This window comes from Hibiscus syriacus, unplaced genomic scaffold (genome assembly GCF_006381635.1).
Source record: "Hibiscus syriacus cultivar Baekdansim isolate YM2019G1 unplaced genomic scaffold, ASM638163v2 tig00003126_pilon, whole genome shotgun sequence".
In the NCBI taxonomy this organism is placed as follows: Eukaryota; Viridiplantae; Streptophyta; class Magnoliopsida; order Malvales; family Malvaceae; genus Hibiscus; species Hibiscus syriacus.
The window spans coordinates 1,177,065-1,192,928 of NW_024061963.1; positions in this window are offsets into that span (position 1 = coordinate 1,177,065).

Sequence of the window (15,864 nt, forward strand, 5' to 3'; positions counted from 1 at the left end):
TTGCTCTTATTCTTCGAATACAATGGGTGACTATTGTCTGCCTTTTCTTTTTTTCCTCCTTTTTTACCTCCTTTCTTCTTATCTTCCATTACAAAATAAGACTGCGTATTTATAGGTTCTCCAAAACCCTAAAAGAAAAAAATTAACATCTTTTCATTAATGCTAGATATACTAATTAAAAGAAAAATAATTCTAAAATAAAAAAAATCCTAAATTGCCCTAAATAAACTATGATAAGTATAAAGTTTAACTTAATTACAAATATTCAATAAAATAATTGAAAATTCGTAGTAAATTAAAATCCTCGTATTGGGCCCGGATCCAATTTTCTAACGTGGTGGAGGAAGTGATATGTGATTTACCTTGGGTTTCTTGAATAACAACAAAAATGACAAGATAGTCACGAACAATTCGAATCATTAGCCTCTAGAAAATGATCTTGGCCTCTAGTCAATTCACCCAATTGAGAACAAAATTTTCTTTTCTCAAAATTTGTTTTGAGAAATTTCGGCAAAATGAATTAAAATGGTTGCTAAATCATCATATTCCTTATATGTTGTTGTTACCCTAACCTTAAGGTTTTTACGAATTAAAAAAACTATAACCCCATTTACCTGACATATAAGAAATAGGTCAAATCTAAAAAGTCATATTGAAACTTATCCCTCATGAAATTCGTATTTGATTTAAAACTTAAATATTACCATTCAAAGCTTAGAAATATTTTTCAATTTCAAACTTTATATTGAAAATAATTATCTGAGAAAAAAATTGATTTAAATAATAAATATCCAAAAGTGTATGCATTAACAATTTCAATATTAACAATAATGTCCAAAGTCTATTTTACAAATATAACAATTTCAAAATATAAACAAAAGGCTAAAGGAAGAAAAGTCGAATAAAAATCATACTAAAAATAATAGTTTTATCTGAATAAAGAATGTGATTCTCCAAGTATCGGATCACCTAAATACGAGTATTTGAAATAAAAACTAGAGGGTGTAAGCTATTAAGCTTAGTGTGCCTCTAAAGTGAAAAAAAAAACATACAAGATTCAGATAACACAACAATATCACAGTTCAATTCAAACAGTAATAATCATAGTTCGAATATTAGGCAAATATACATTCACCCATACAATTTACACCGTATGAAGAGTAGGTTTCTCACAACCACTCTAATTACTAACACCATCCGGAGTGAGGTCCACCACAAAGACAGATAACACTGAATTCAAAGTGTTATTCACCCCGTCAAGTGAATGCACTAAACTTATCCTATCAATCCCATCCCAATGTGTAATGGCACCAAAATATACATATCCGAATTCCGATATGAATGTAAAAATATTTACATACAAATATTTCGAATGCAAAACATTTACTTTATATTCTACATATCAACATAATCAAATATTTCGGATGCATAGCATACAATTCCGAATTCGATAAATCAACCTGTTTTATATAAAATTTTCTGAGATTTGACATAGTAAAAGATTTCACAAAGTAATACCCAAAGCACATAGTAGACAATAAAAGTCACACTATAATCATGTTCACAAACAACAAAGAATATGCCCGACAAAAAAAATCACAAATAAAATATAACACCGATAGAGACACACCTCGATAAATAGTTAACTACGAACAATGATTCCCACAATTGGCTATATCAGTGGGTTGAACTGAATCAACTCCTACACCAAAATAAATTACTCAAACTTACGTATTAAATTATTACTCTCGATTCGTCCTTGAAACACGAGTCGATACTAAATGAACCGATAACGATAGAGGAGGCAATAATTCTGATTTCAAGCCAAAGTCTCCTGAAAAAGTACGACACGCATATTAAAATCGAAAATTACCAATTTCTGAATATTTATGATAAACGACGTTGTAATGATAATAACTAAATATTATTTGGTTCGAAACAGGAACCGACAGCGGAGTTCGGATCGAATAAGCAGGCTGTCAATGTGGGAATTTACGATTACCGAACAACTACCCATACAACCGTCCGACGAGGGAACCAATGGCAGCAGTAACGGTCAACGACGGATAGGAGCGACAGAAGTGTTTCAAGATTGCTCGCGGTGCCATTCGGATTGAAATCCAGCCGATTCAGCCTCCATAAACGATCCCCTGCGAGACAAAGGGCCACGATCACCATGGAAAGCCCCGAGCAACAGCGGTGGAAGCCTTAACTCAAGGTCTCCTTACCTAGAAAAAAATAAACGACGATGAAAGGATGCTTGAGGTTAAATGAATGTGAGGCGAGGCGAGGCGTTGATTCACCGACGATTGGGGCTTGAACAAACAGAATCGAGGCAATGAAATTATAAGCGGCGATGTTCATCAGAATGCAATCAAAGAGAAGGAAAAGAAATTGAAGGCGGCCGCGATGGGTTTATAAAACTGTGTTGGAATTGTTGATATAATGAAACATGGGTAAATCTCAACATAAGTCTCTATTTTCCTTAGGGTTTCCCAAAATATTTCAAAACTTTGCTTACCTTACAAAATGGTCACCAGAATTCAATTTAGGGATTAAAAATTTCCCAAATTCTAGGGGTTTTGAATTTGGGGGGAAATAGGGGTGTTACAAAAATAATTACATTAATTATAATCCTTTTATTATTCATTCAACATATACGAGATAATTAAAATTACACTCACACGCATCTTAATTATACATTTTAATTCAAGTACAATCAAATTGCACAATTATAGCTCATTTGATATTTGCTCATTTCAACCTTGGGGCGTGATCCTGTAGGTTCCTGTAACATTACTAGTAATTGTTAGAACCATTCTAAAATTACAAACAATAAGTGACATCTAGCAATGTATCATTGTCACCTATGTTACAAGAAGTCATGATTCGACATAACATATTTGTAACTAACTTTTTTTATATATTATATCTTTTTGTCCTTTATATCTAGAATAGGCACAAGCCCTAGAACACACTTGTATAGCATGTTTAATATTTCTTGATGTCTAGAGTAGACTATTATAAACGAACAACTTATGATATCTTATATCAATCTGTTCGAGCATGGCCATGCATTTTTAGTCTCACTCAATCAAGTGGCCAATGATATAACTCACATTATCTAGGAGGGACAAATCCTATCTTTATCATTCACATCCCATTACATATATCATGATGTCTTCAGCATCAGTCTTTATAGTGTGACATTTACGGAGCATGTTTAACTGTACCAAAACATACGACAATATATGTTGAGATAATATTGATATCAAGTCTAAGGATCATACATGTAGTCACCGACATGATGTTGTGACCGTCACATAATAGTCCAAGACACATACTCATAACGGGTCAATCCAAAATGTCATTTTGTAACAACATATTCATATATCGATTTGACATCTTTATGTCAATGACAACTCATTGTCATCAATCAACTATATTTTGGCCTTTAACGCATTATTATTGTCCATGTCCATAATAATACTCGGCTAATGATCTTTTAATAATAATCATATTATTTTTTGGACTTTATCATCTTTCAGTTTATATAAAACACAAAATTATAACTGAAAAATAATAATGACAATGCTTTATTCAATAAACACGGTAAATAAAATATGTTTCTTAAATCATCTTATGATTGGTATTTGGGCATACTCTAACATTTTGTTCTAAGAGAAACTGTCTCGAGTAAGATGAAACTTTTCAAGAGAAAACTATCTCAAGCTAGATAAAAATTTGTTCCAATAGAAACTATCTCGAGTGCGACCAGTTATAGAGCATGTTTAACTGTATCAAAACAAACGACACTATATGTTGAGATAATAATGATCTGAAGTCTAAGGATCATACATGTAGGGACCACCATGAGTAATGTTGTAACTTTCACATAATAATCCAAGACACATACTCATAACAGGTTAATCCAATATGTTGTTTTCTAACAATATATTCATATATCGATTTTGACATCTCTAACGGAATTCCTCTAGCTCTAATCAACTTTGTACTAATATAAGAGTGCGTAGAATTAGGGTCAACCAAAACAAATAAATATTCATCAAAAAGATGGAATGTACCTGTTAAAATCTCTGGGTCATCCCGATTATTATTAGTCTTAATATTATAAATTCTAGCTACTCCCCGCATCTCTGGTCGCTAGTCTGATTGAGATTTTCCTCCGGATCTACCTCTTTCTCTTCCTCTATGAGATTATTTTGATATCTCAGTTTGCACTGACTTATCCCCGGATCTACATACTCCATGGTGAAATTTGCCACACGTCAGGCATGGATTAGTTCGTTCTCCGTATGCTCTACCTGAGCTAGCAACAAAAGACTGTGATTATTTATTCTTCTGTGAAGCTACAGTGGAACCATCTATATTATTGTATCGATAACTCAAACCATTATCTCTCTTAGCATGATAGGAAGTTGAAGACGTTCCAACTCTTTTTCATGTCAGCATAACCTACTTCATTGCTAAAGTCTCCTCTTGAGATCTTTTGATGGTCTTAGATCGATTTATTACTTCTTGCAGGGTAGGTAAGTTTAAAGCTAACCTCATCTCTTCCAACTTAGGCCTCAATTCCTCGATGAACCAATCACATCGAGCCTTATCATTGGGAACTATTTTAGTAACAAAATGACTTAGCTTGTTATACTCAGCCTCACACTCATGTATTGCTCGATCACCTTGTTTCATATTAAGAAACTTCAGCAGCATAAACTGCTCATCGATGTACTTGTTCTTAAATTTATCCTAAAAGAACTCCATGTCACTTTCTCAGGTGGTGCACTCATTATAGTGTTTGTCCACCACACTATAGCAGATCTTCGAAGTAAAGATATAGCTCCTCCCTACTTTTCAGAATCTGAGCATTGAAGATTTTCAAGCATCACCTTAATGTCTTTTAACCATAAGTCAGCATCTATAAGACCATCATCCTCATCTCCACTAAACTTAGGCGCTCCCAAACTTTTCAGCTCTTTTGGGATTAACATCTGTGGTGTTAGAGGAGTAGTAGGAGACAGAGGATGTTGAAATCTAGTCAAGATTGCATCGAGATCCTGCATAAAAGCTCCATACTCTGGCATTGGCATACACTGATACACCAGTACTGATGTGAGCACATCTAAGCTAGCAAGGGAAGTTGATCTGGAGGTCTTACAAACATGACCTATCACACGTTCTAAGGCAAAGCATTTCAGGGAAGCTCTTTCTATTAAGTGTTTACAAGTTTCTGAATCATTCTGCAATGTTATTGCCTTAGAAACTTCAATGTGTTACATACTTATGTGTAACATCACCTTAGTTATACTAAGTAATTATATGCATTTGCATTAGTTTCATTAGATATATAAGTGTGTGCATTATTTATATTACTTACTTTATGTTCTTAATAAGTTTTATAGCACATAAGTGTGTTTGCATGGTATTTTCAGCCTATTAGCAAGTTTACAATAAGTTTGCCATACATTGATGGATGTTATTATGTTTTTCATATAGAAACAATAAAGGGAAGCAACTTAAGGTCATAATCCTAGCTCAGTTGAAGCTCAAAGGAGTGTATGTAGCTCATCTCAGCTCAAATTAACTCACTAAACTTTCAGCTAGCTGAATTCAACTCACCTTAGCTCCGTTCAGCTCCCCTGGCTCAATTTAAGCTAACAAGTCTAGAAGTAGCTCAAAGGTGTCCTACGTGTGGAAGAGTGTCCTACAAGCATGTGAGCAGCATGTGGGGTGTTATATACCTATCCAAGAGTGCATGGCATGTGTGACATTATGTACATGTGTGGAAAATCTACATTAGGTAGATTTGGATTCAAACTAAAAGCACATGTGAAATTGTTTGAATTCTCAACCCTTCCCTCCATGCATGGACTTTTAACCTCCTTATCCACTCATTTAACACATGCAAAATGTGTTAAATACATTCAAAATCAGCTACACAAATGGGCAGCAACACAAGGGAGTTACATGGTGGTTTTTCATTTGAGTTTTAAATTCAAACCCTGATTAATTTGTAGCCACAAGTGATGGCCAGCCATATCTCTCTTTTACCTATATATTTTGTAAATTTGTAAGTGCAAAGGTTAGACATTTGATGAATAAAAATTATTGTGAGGTTTTCTCTCAATGTTGGTTTTTCTTAGAATTATTTTCTTGACATTTCAAGTCTGATCTTATTGTGTCAAACTTGTGATACTTTGGGTTCTTAGATTGCTATCTAACGGGTCCAAGTCCTTTGAACATTGAACGTATAAGGTTCGGGTTTATACTTTGTAGTATAGGTTATTCCTTGTTCTTTATTTGTTAACCAAAATTTCCAAATTTATTATTTCACCATTGTTATCTTCTTCGAGCACTCATCTTCCACCTTTCACTATTTTAAAATTTCTAGCAACCTAATTCCTTTTTTCCTTCATCCTTTCTTAGCCATTTTCGTTCATAGCCTTAATTATACAACCCATACCATCATCCTTAGTTTTTGTAAGTTTGCTGCAAAGGAATTACTTACTTTATTCTAGATCCATTACAATCGAAGAGGTCCTCAATCAACATGCTACCTCGAATCATGTGGTAACAGAGCAAAGGTTTGAACCAAGTAAGAATTTATATTTGAAAATAAAAAAAATCCAAAATTAAAAAAAAATAAAAAAATTCTGAAAATTACAAAAATAATGTTTCTGATTTTGAGATATGAAAAATGAAAAGTGTAATGATCTTGTGTTCTTCAACATTGAAATGCTTTGATTCAACCCAAAATGCAGCATCTTTGATTGTTTTGGTGAGAGTCTCGTTGTAAGCATTTATTTGTAGTAAGTTTACTGATTAATTTTCATCTCTTCTTTCTTTGTTTTCCTTGAATTTTAGTGTTTCCTTTCATTATTTTCCAATTTACGTTAACCGTTGTTATTTCTTTTAGCCGACACACTTGACAGATTTTGAAAGATCAAAATTAGTTCGTAAAAGAACTGATTACGAGGGAACGAGTGGAAAAGGCATATTGAGCATGTTAGATCAGAAGGGGAGACAAAAAAGAGCCATTAAAAGTTTCTCCCGAGTGAAACTCGAGTGTTGAGTGATTGAGTACCAATTCTGATTTCCTTGGAGTGAAATTGTGAGAATCTTTATGTGTGTGTTGTGAGGTCTTATATACATTAATTATTTTTGTGTTTTCTTGTTTTACTAATATGATAGGTTCTAGTGATAGCAACCCGGGTGACCAACCATCAAACTTGCAAATGCAAGCCATTACCCGTGAGATACAGAGGATGTTAAGGACTGAACTTGAGGCTTTACATTCCAGAATGGATAAAATCGATGGAGGATGCCAATATCATTATAATGAAGAGATTAATTATGAAAACAAAATTAATCAGTGATGTGATCCTACCAACCACCAAGTTCAAACAAAACATGCTCACAACTTTGAAGTTCTTCCAAGATGATTCTAAGGGAGTTCTTCCATATTTTATTACTTATTTACTCATTTATGCTTTATATGTGTTATAAGCATGCTTTGAGATTCTAAACTATGCTTGAATATTCATATATTGTCCTATGTTTGCATCCTATATGATATTCATGCATGTCACATCTTTAATTAGCTTGTTTCATGCATATGTTACACATTCCTTACTTATGTTATCATATCAATTGCATTATTATATTAGCCATGGAATAATGTGTTACATTAGAATGTTACTTATTACTTATTCATTACCTTGAGCATTGTAACTTATATACATTTTGTATTTAGTACAAGGTACATTCAAGGCAATCCAATGGACAGATTCACGTCACTCATAGAGATCGCCATTTTTTAACATGTTCCAAGCATTTTTGGGTGATGAAGTCTTCTTAACATTTAATCCCCTATCTCGTATCTTTCCAACTAATTTTTAATCACATCAATCCGATATCGGGAGCTTGAGATATGCCCAGATTACTGAAGACAGTGCAGGCTGGAAATTAATACGGGATTTGCAACCATTCGTCTCCTTCAAAGGACTTATGCATGGGAGGAATTAATGAAGACATGCATGGAAGAGAAAAGAATATTAAAATGAATCAGAAAATTTGTGAGGAGGTGCAAGGATTCATTCAAAGGCTTTTAAATTCATCCATTTATTCATATTCATGAAAGAAGCCAAATAGTCATGTTCACACAAGGGGGAAGAATTTCAACCAAGATACATTCATGAACATTCATCCATAGAAGACAAATCAACAAGTTCACACAAGGTGGGATGCATTCGGCCAAAGGATGTATTCCATTAAAAGATGAACATCCATCCATCAAAATTCATTCACCTAAGCCATGCTTTGTATCTACTTAAAGTATGAACATTCATCCATGAATGTTCAATCATTAAATCTTGTATGTGCATCCTAGACATCTCTTAGGCCTATAAATAGCTTTCCATTTCATTTGTAAAAGACAATTCACTTTGTTTAATCAAATATTTGTGAGAGTTTCTCTCTTTAGTTCTTAAGTGAAGTTTATCGACTTATCAAGCTTATGCTTGTGGCGTCACTCCTATCTATTTCACCTTGATACTTCTGGTTCCTATCTCTTTATAGATAGTGAGTCAAATTCCTTGTTTACCATCCCTTAAAGAAGCAATATAAAGTCTGGGTCTTTGTTCTTTAACATTGGTTCTTCTTTGAGTCTTCTTTGAGATACTATTTTTCATATTCATCTCCATCACCTTCATTCTACTTCCATTACCACACTTCATCATTTCCTTTAAACATATCACCAACTTATATATATTTTCCGCTGCCATATTTATCTTTCCATTTCATTACTTACATTTAACCATATTTTTAGCTTTCTTGTTTGTGCAGGATACTTGTTGCTTTCCTAGATTGAAACAATCAAAGGTACAACCTTGACTTCACCATCCATCCAAGTGAGGGTAGGTTGAACTGTATCAATCTGCCTCCAAGACTGAATCAGAGACATGGGCGTGCATTTGATGATAATTTGGCTAACATAAAAGTTGTAATTCAATCTTTTCAGGGACGCATAGATCCTGATGTATATTTTGCATAGGAGAGTAAAGTTGAGCATGTTTTGGAGTGCTATAATTACTCAGAACAAAAGAAGGTTCATTTGAAAGCAATGGAGTTTGTTGATTACGCTCTCATTTGGTGGGATCGATTATTGATCAGTAGATGAAGAACCAATGAGGGTTCAATGAACACGTGAGCAGAAATAAAGCGAGTCATGAGAAAATGGTTTGTTCCATCTCACTATCATCGTGATTTATTTCAAAAATTACAAAACTTGAAACAGGGTAATCAAAGTGTTGAAGATTACTTCAAACAGATGAAAATGGCCATGATGTGTGCAAATATCAAGAAAGATAGAAAAGTAACTATGTCACGTTTTCTTGCAGGTTTGAATTTTGAAGTTGCTAACGTTGTTGAGTTGTAGCATTATATCGAGTTGGATGACATGGTGCATATGGCAAACAAAATAGAAAGGCAACAACGTAGAAAATCTTCTTACCAATGTAATACTCCTTCTAAAGTTTTCTCTAATCCATTATTCATTCCTAACAATGCCAGGAAGCAAGCACCGCTTAAGATTAAGGAAACAATAGAAGCGAGTAGTCTGAAGCCTCTCATTGTTGAAGTTGGATGTGGAATGCAACATATGAAACCATAACGCACAAGAGACATCCAATGCTTCAAATGCGTGTGCAGAGGGCATGTAACAAGTTAGTGTCCTAACCGAAAAATAATGTTGATACGTGTGAATGAGGATATAGAGTCTGAATCTGAAGATGATGAGTAAGAAACTCCTTTAGTGGATAGTGATGACGATGATGACCAAGTACAGACGTGTGCAACAGGTGAAGCACTTATGGTTAAGAGAAGTTTGAATGCACTATCGATTCAAGATGAACAACAACGAGAGAAAATCTTTCATTCAAGGTGTCTTGTAAATGATAAGGTATGTGTTGTGAATATTGATAGTGGTAGTTGTACTAACGTTACAAGTACTGTTATGGTTGACAAGTCAGGGCTGAAAACAACAAAGCATCCCGATCCGTACAAGCTATAGTGGTTGAATGATGGTGGGGAGTACCATTTTCCATTAGAAAGTACAAGGATGAAGTGTTGTGTGATGTTGTGTCAATGGATGCCACTCATTTTTTGTTGGGTCGTCTGTTGCAGTTTGATAAAAAGGTAACGCATGATGGTTTCACAAATAGATATTCTTTCATGAATGCAGGTAAGAAAATCACCTTAGCACCTTTGACGCCAAGTAAAGTGCAAGAAGATCAAGTTCGTTTGAAAAATAATAGTGAAGAAGCAAAAGGGAATAAAAAGATGAACGTGTACGCAGGCGGAAAGGAAATCAGGAAATCAGGAAATGTCTTTCATCTCAGCAGTCTTTACTTATTTTAATGTATAAGGAGCATTGCTTATTGGCTAAAATTCCTACTGAGTTGTCTATTTCTACTGCATCTCTGTTGCAGGAATTTGAGGATGTGTTTTCGGATGAGACACCGAGTGGATTGCCACCTATTTGTGGTATTGAGCATCAGATTGACTTTATTCCGGAAAAAACTATTCTAAATAGGCCAACATATTGAAGTAATCCCAAAACAAATGAAAGGAATTCATAAGCAAATCACTGAGTTGATGGAGAAGGGTTACAGTTGAGAGAGCTTGAGTCCGTGTGTTGTACCAGTACTGTTGGTTCCAAAGAGGGACGTAACGTGGAGAATATGTGTCAATTGTCGAGTTGTGAATCAGATTACTATCAAGTATCGACATCCTATTCCTCGCCTTGATGATATGCTTGATGAATTATATGGTGTGAGTATCTTCTCCAAGGTGGATTTAAAGAGTGGGTATCATCATATTCGAATGTGAGAAGGCGATGAATGGAAGACATCCTTTAAAACAAAATTGGGTTTGTATGAATGGTTAGTGATGACTTTTGGTTTAACTAATTCGCACCTAGTACGTTTATGCGGCTAATGAATCATGTTTTGCGACCTTATATTGGAAAATATTGTGTTGTATACTTTGATGACATTCTTATCTACAACAAGTCGTTGAAGGAACATGAGGAACATTTGAGAAATGTTCTTGGCACATTGTGAAAAGAAAGGTTATTCGGTAATTTACAGAAATGTGTATTTTTTACTGACAAACTTACCTTTTTTGGTTTCATTGTTAGTGCCCAGGGTGTAGAAGTCGATCTTGATAAAGTGAAGGTAATTTAGGAATGGCCTCGACCAATGTCGATAAGTCAGGTTAGATCTTTTCATGGTTTATCTAGTTTTTATCATCAGTTCATGCATAACTTCAGTTCCATTATCGTACCCTTAACCGGGATTATAAAGAAGAATTTTATCTTCAACTGGGGTAATGAACAAGATGAAACCTGTATAAAAATAAAGGATTTTTTTACTAAGGCACCAGTGTTAGCATTGCTTAATTTTGATAAAATGTTCGAGATTGAGTGTGATGCTTCAGGTATAGGAATTTGAGTAGTCTTGTTACGGAAAAAGTGGCATATTGTATATTTCAGTGAGAAGTTGAGTGGTTCTACCTTAAACTATCCAATTTATGATAAGGAGATGTATGCATTAGTTCGAGCACTTGAGACGTTGTAGCACTATCTTTTTTCGAAAGAGTTTGTGATTCACACCGATCATGAGGCTTTGAAACACATCACAGGTCAGCATAAATTGAATAAAAGGCATGCTAAGTGGGTTGAATTTTTAGAGTTTTTTCCTTATGTCATTCAAAATAAAAAGGGTAAAGACAATATTGTAGCGGATGCCTTGTCCCGCATGTATATACTTCTGAATTATTTGGATTCTCATTTAATTGGTTTTGCTTATATTAAAGATTTATATGACACTGACCCTGATTTTGGAGAAATATATATGTCATGTGAAAAAGGTACAGATGAGAAGTTTTATCAATATGATGGCTTTCTTCTCAAAGAAGAAATAATTTGCATTCCTCGGGGATCAATTCGAGAAGTCCTTATTCGAGAAGCACATGAAGGTGGACTTATGGGACATTCTGGAGTTACTAAGACGTTGCACATTCTGAAGGAGCATCTCTTCTGGCCTAATATGCGAAGGGACGTTGAAAGAATATATGAACGATGTGTAACATGTAAGAAAGCAAAATCGAAGGTTCTACCACACGATATGTATTTGCCTTTACCTATTCCTGATTCTCCTTGGCTAGATATCTTGATGGATTTTGTGTTGGGATTGCCTAGAACTAGGACAGGTAGAGATAGTATATTTGTTGTGATTGATAGGTTTTCAAAAATGGCACATTTCATTGCGTGCCATAAGACTCATGATGCTACTAATGTGGCTAATATTTTTTCAAGAATATTGTTCATTTAAATGATTCCTTGGTCTATTATTTTTGACAGGGATGTTAAGTTTTGAGTCATTTCTGGCGGACTATTTGGTGTTAATTGGGAACAAAAATGATGTTTTCCACTACTTGTCATCCTCAAATTGATGGACAAACTGAGGTTGTAAATCGAGTTTTATCTACTTTATTGCCTTCCATTGTTAAAAAGAACATTAAGACATGGGAAGATTGTTTACCGAATGTTGAGTTTGTCTATAACCATTCTGTTCATTCTGCTACTAAATTTTCACCATTTGAGGTTGTTTATGGCTTTAATCATTTAACTCCTATGGATTTGTTTCCATTGCCTCAAGAACAAGTTATGAATAGGGACAAAAAGACTAAGGTATACTATTTGAAAAAGTTGCATCAATAGGTTAAGGAAAAGTTACCTTCAATGTTGGAGATTGGGTTTGGGTTCATTTCCGAAAGGAATGTTTTCAAGCCCAACGATGTTTGGGTTCATTTTCAAAAGGAATGTTTTCCAGCCCAACGACGTTTGGGTTCATTTCTGAAAGGAATGTTTTCCAGCCCAACGACGTTCTAAGTTGTTACCACGAGGAGATGGTCCATTTCAAGTGTTGGAGAAAGTGAACGATAATACTTATAAGTTGGACTTATCCGGTGAATTCAATGTATGTGCTACATTTAACGTTTCTTATTTATCCCCTTATGATGTTTCTGCAGATTTGAGTCAAATATTTTTCAAGAATGGGGGATGATGTTAGCACATCTATGCCAACAAAGGAAGCTGATTCAGTGGTCTTACCAACATGACCTATCACCATTCTAAGGCAAAGGATTTCAGGGAATCTCTTTCTCTTAAGTGTTTACAAGCTTCTGAATCATTCCGTAATGTTTAAGCCTTAGAAACTAAGTTTTTCAATGTGTTACATATTGATGTGTAACATCACCTTAGTTATACTAAGTAATTATATGCATTTGCGTAGCTTCATTAGATATATAAGTGTGTGTATTATAAATATTACTTACTTTATGTTCTTAATAAGTTTTGTAGCTCATAAGTGTGTTTTCACGATATTTTCAGCTCATTAGTAAGTTTACAATAAGTTTGCCATACTTTGATGGATGTTATTATTTTTTTCATATAGGAACAATAAAGGGCAGCATCTTAAGGTCTTAATCCTAACACAGTTAAAGCTCAAAGGAGTGTATGCAGCTCATCTCAGCTCATATTAACTCACTACACTTTTAGCTAGCTGAATCCAGCTCACCTTAGCTCCGTTCAGCTCCATTTAAGCTCTACTAGCTCAATTCAAGCTAACAAGTCCAGAAGCAGCTCAAAGGTATCATACGTGTGGGAAAGTGTCCTACAAGCATGTGAGCAGCATGTGGGCGTTATATATCTATCCAAGAGTGCATGGCATATGTGACATTGTGAACATATTTGGAAATTCAACATTGGACAGAATTGAGTTCAAGCTAAAAACACATGTGAAATTGTTTGAATTCTTAACCCTTCCCTCTATGGATAGACGTTTTAACCTCCTTATCCACTCATTTAAAACATGCAAAATGTGTTAAATTCATTCAAAATCAACCACACAAATGGGCAGCAACACAAGGGAGTTACATGGTGGTTTTTCATTTGAGTTTTAAATTTAAACCCTGATTAATTTGTAGCCACAAGTGATGGCCGACCATATGTCTCTTTTACCTATATATTTTGTAATTTTTTAAGTTCAAAGGTTAGACATTTGATGAATAAAAATTATTGTGAGGTTTTCTCTCAATGTTGGTTCTTCTTGGAACTATTTTCTTGACATTTCAAGTATGATCTTGTTGTTTCAAACTTGTGATACTTTGGGTTCATAGATTGCAATCTAACGGGCCCAAGTCCTTTGAACATTGACTTAGATAGTGGCATGTAATTAATAATGTTCAATTTGTTTTATTGAACAAATTTGGAAACAAAATGGTAACTTTGTAATGACGAAAGATTAAGTTTTTATGAGTTTTATATATTTTGCTAAAATTACTATAGCAGTTACTATAGCAGTGCAACGATACACAATTTTAATTCGATGTTTTTGTGCATCGGTACTATTCACGTTAATATAGTAGTGCATCGGTACACTGTTCACTGTTCACGGGTCTTGTTCATTACTGTTCACGGTACTGTTCATACAATATAGTACTATTCATAACAAATCTTTTACCTTAAATTTGTTATACTGAAGCATAATTCATATGATATGATATTTTTATAATATCATTTACAATTTTAAGAAAATAAAATTTAAATCACTTTTGAATCGGAAATGGTTTTAGAAATTTAGGTGACATTTATAATCTATATAGGTATAATTATATGGGTTATGGGTGTTACAATGATGATGTGCTTATCAACTGCAAACAGGAAAGGTTAATGTGGTGGCTGATATGATAAAGCCGAAAGACATTTCTATTATGAGAGTTTTGAATATGTCATTGTCTTTAAAGAAATATGGTATTTTGATTGTAAAATTAAATTTATAGCCTATGTTGCTTGATCGAATAACGAATCTTAAGAAAATATGAAAATTTTGTGCTTGTCAAATATAGAACAAAAAGGAAAATGAGAAACTAAAGACTTTAAGGTTAAGTCTGATGAGTGTTTATATTATCGAAGAAAGAGTTTTGAAGCAGGTATGAAAAGAGTTACAATGGACATTGTAATGAGAAAATATCATTTAAGTGTTGACAAAAGTCTTGCGCATAGTTGAGAAGAAAGTTGAATTAATGACTTATCAACTAGAACTGTCTCCGAAATTGGACACGTTCCATAAATTGTTTTCATGTGTCGATGCTCAGGAGGTATCGATAAGATTCTTCATATATTATAACCCAAGAGGAAATATAGATTTAGCCATATTTGACTTATGAAAAGAAATCAGAACTTATTAAAGTTATACATAGAAATCAAAATGTGAAAAAGTTACATCATTGTCTATTTACATCAGGTACATTTTGAAAATTCGAGGACAAATTTTCTTAAGGGGGAAACTTGATGTGAGCACATCTATGCCAGCAAAGGAAGTTGATCCAGAGGTCTTACCAACAGGACCGATCACACGTTCTAAGGCAAAGCATTTCAGGAAAGCTCTTTCTCTTAAGTGTTTACAAGTTTCTGAATCATTCCATAATGTTTATATCGAAGCATAATTCATATGATATGATATTTTTATAATATCATTTACCATTTTAAGAAAATAAATTTTAAATCACTTTTGAATCGGAAATGGTTTTAGAAATTCAGGTGGCATTTATAATATGTATAAGTATAATTATACGGGTTATTGGTGTTACATTTATTGGTATCAAAACTACAGGTTTAGCCGATTCTAGGACTAAACCGAGTTTATTTTGAGTTAAAAAGTGTATACATGCCACTAGGATGTCAAACGTTATTGATAGTTGTATTTATACTGTGATGATGCT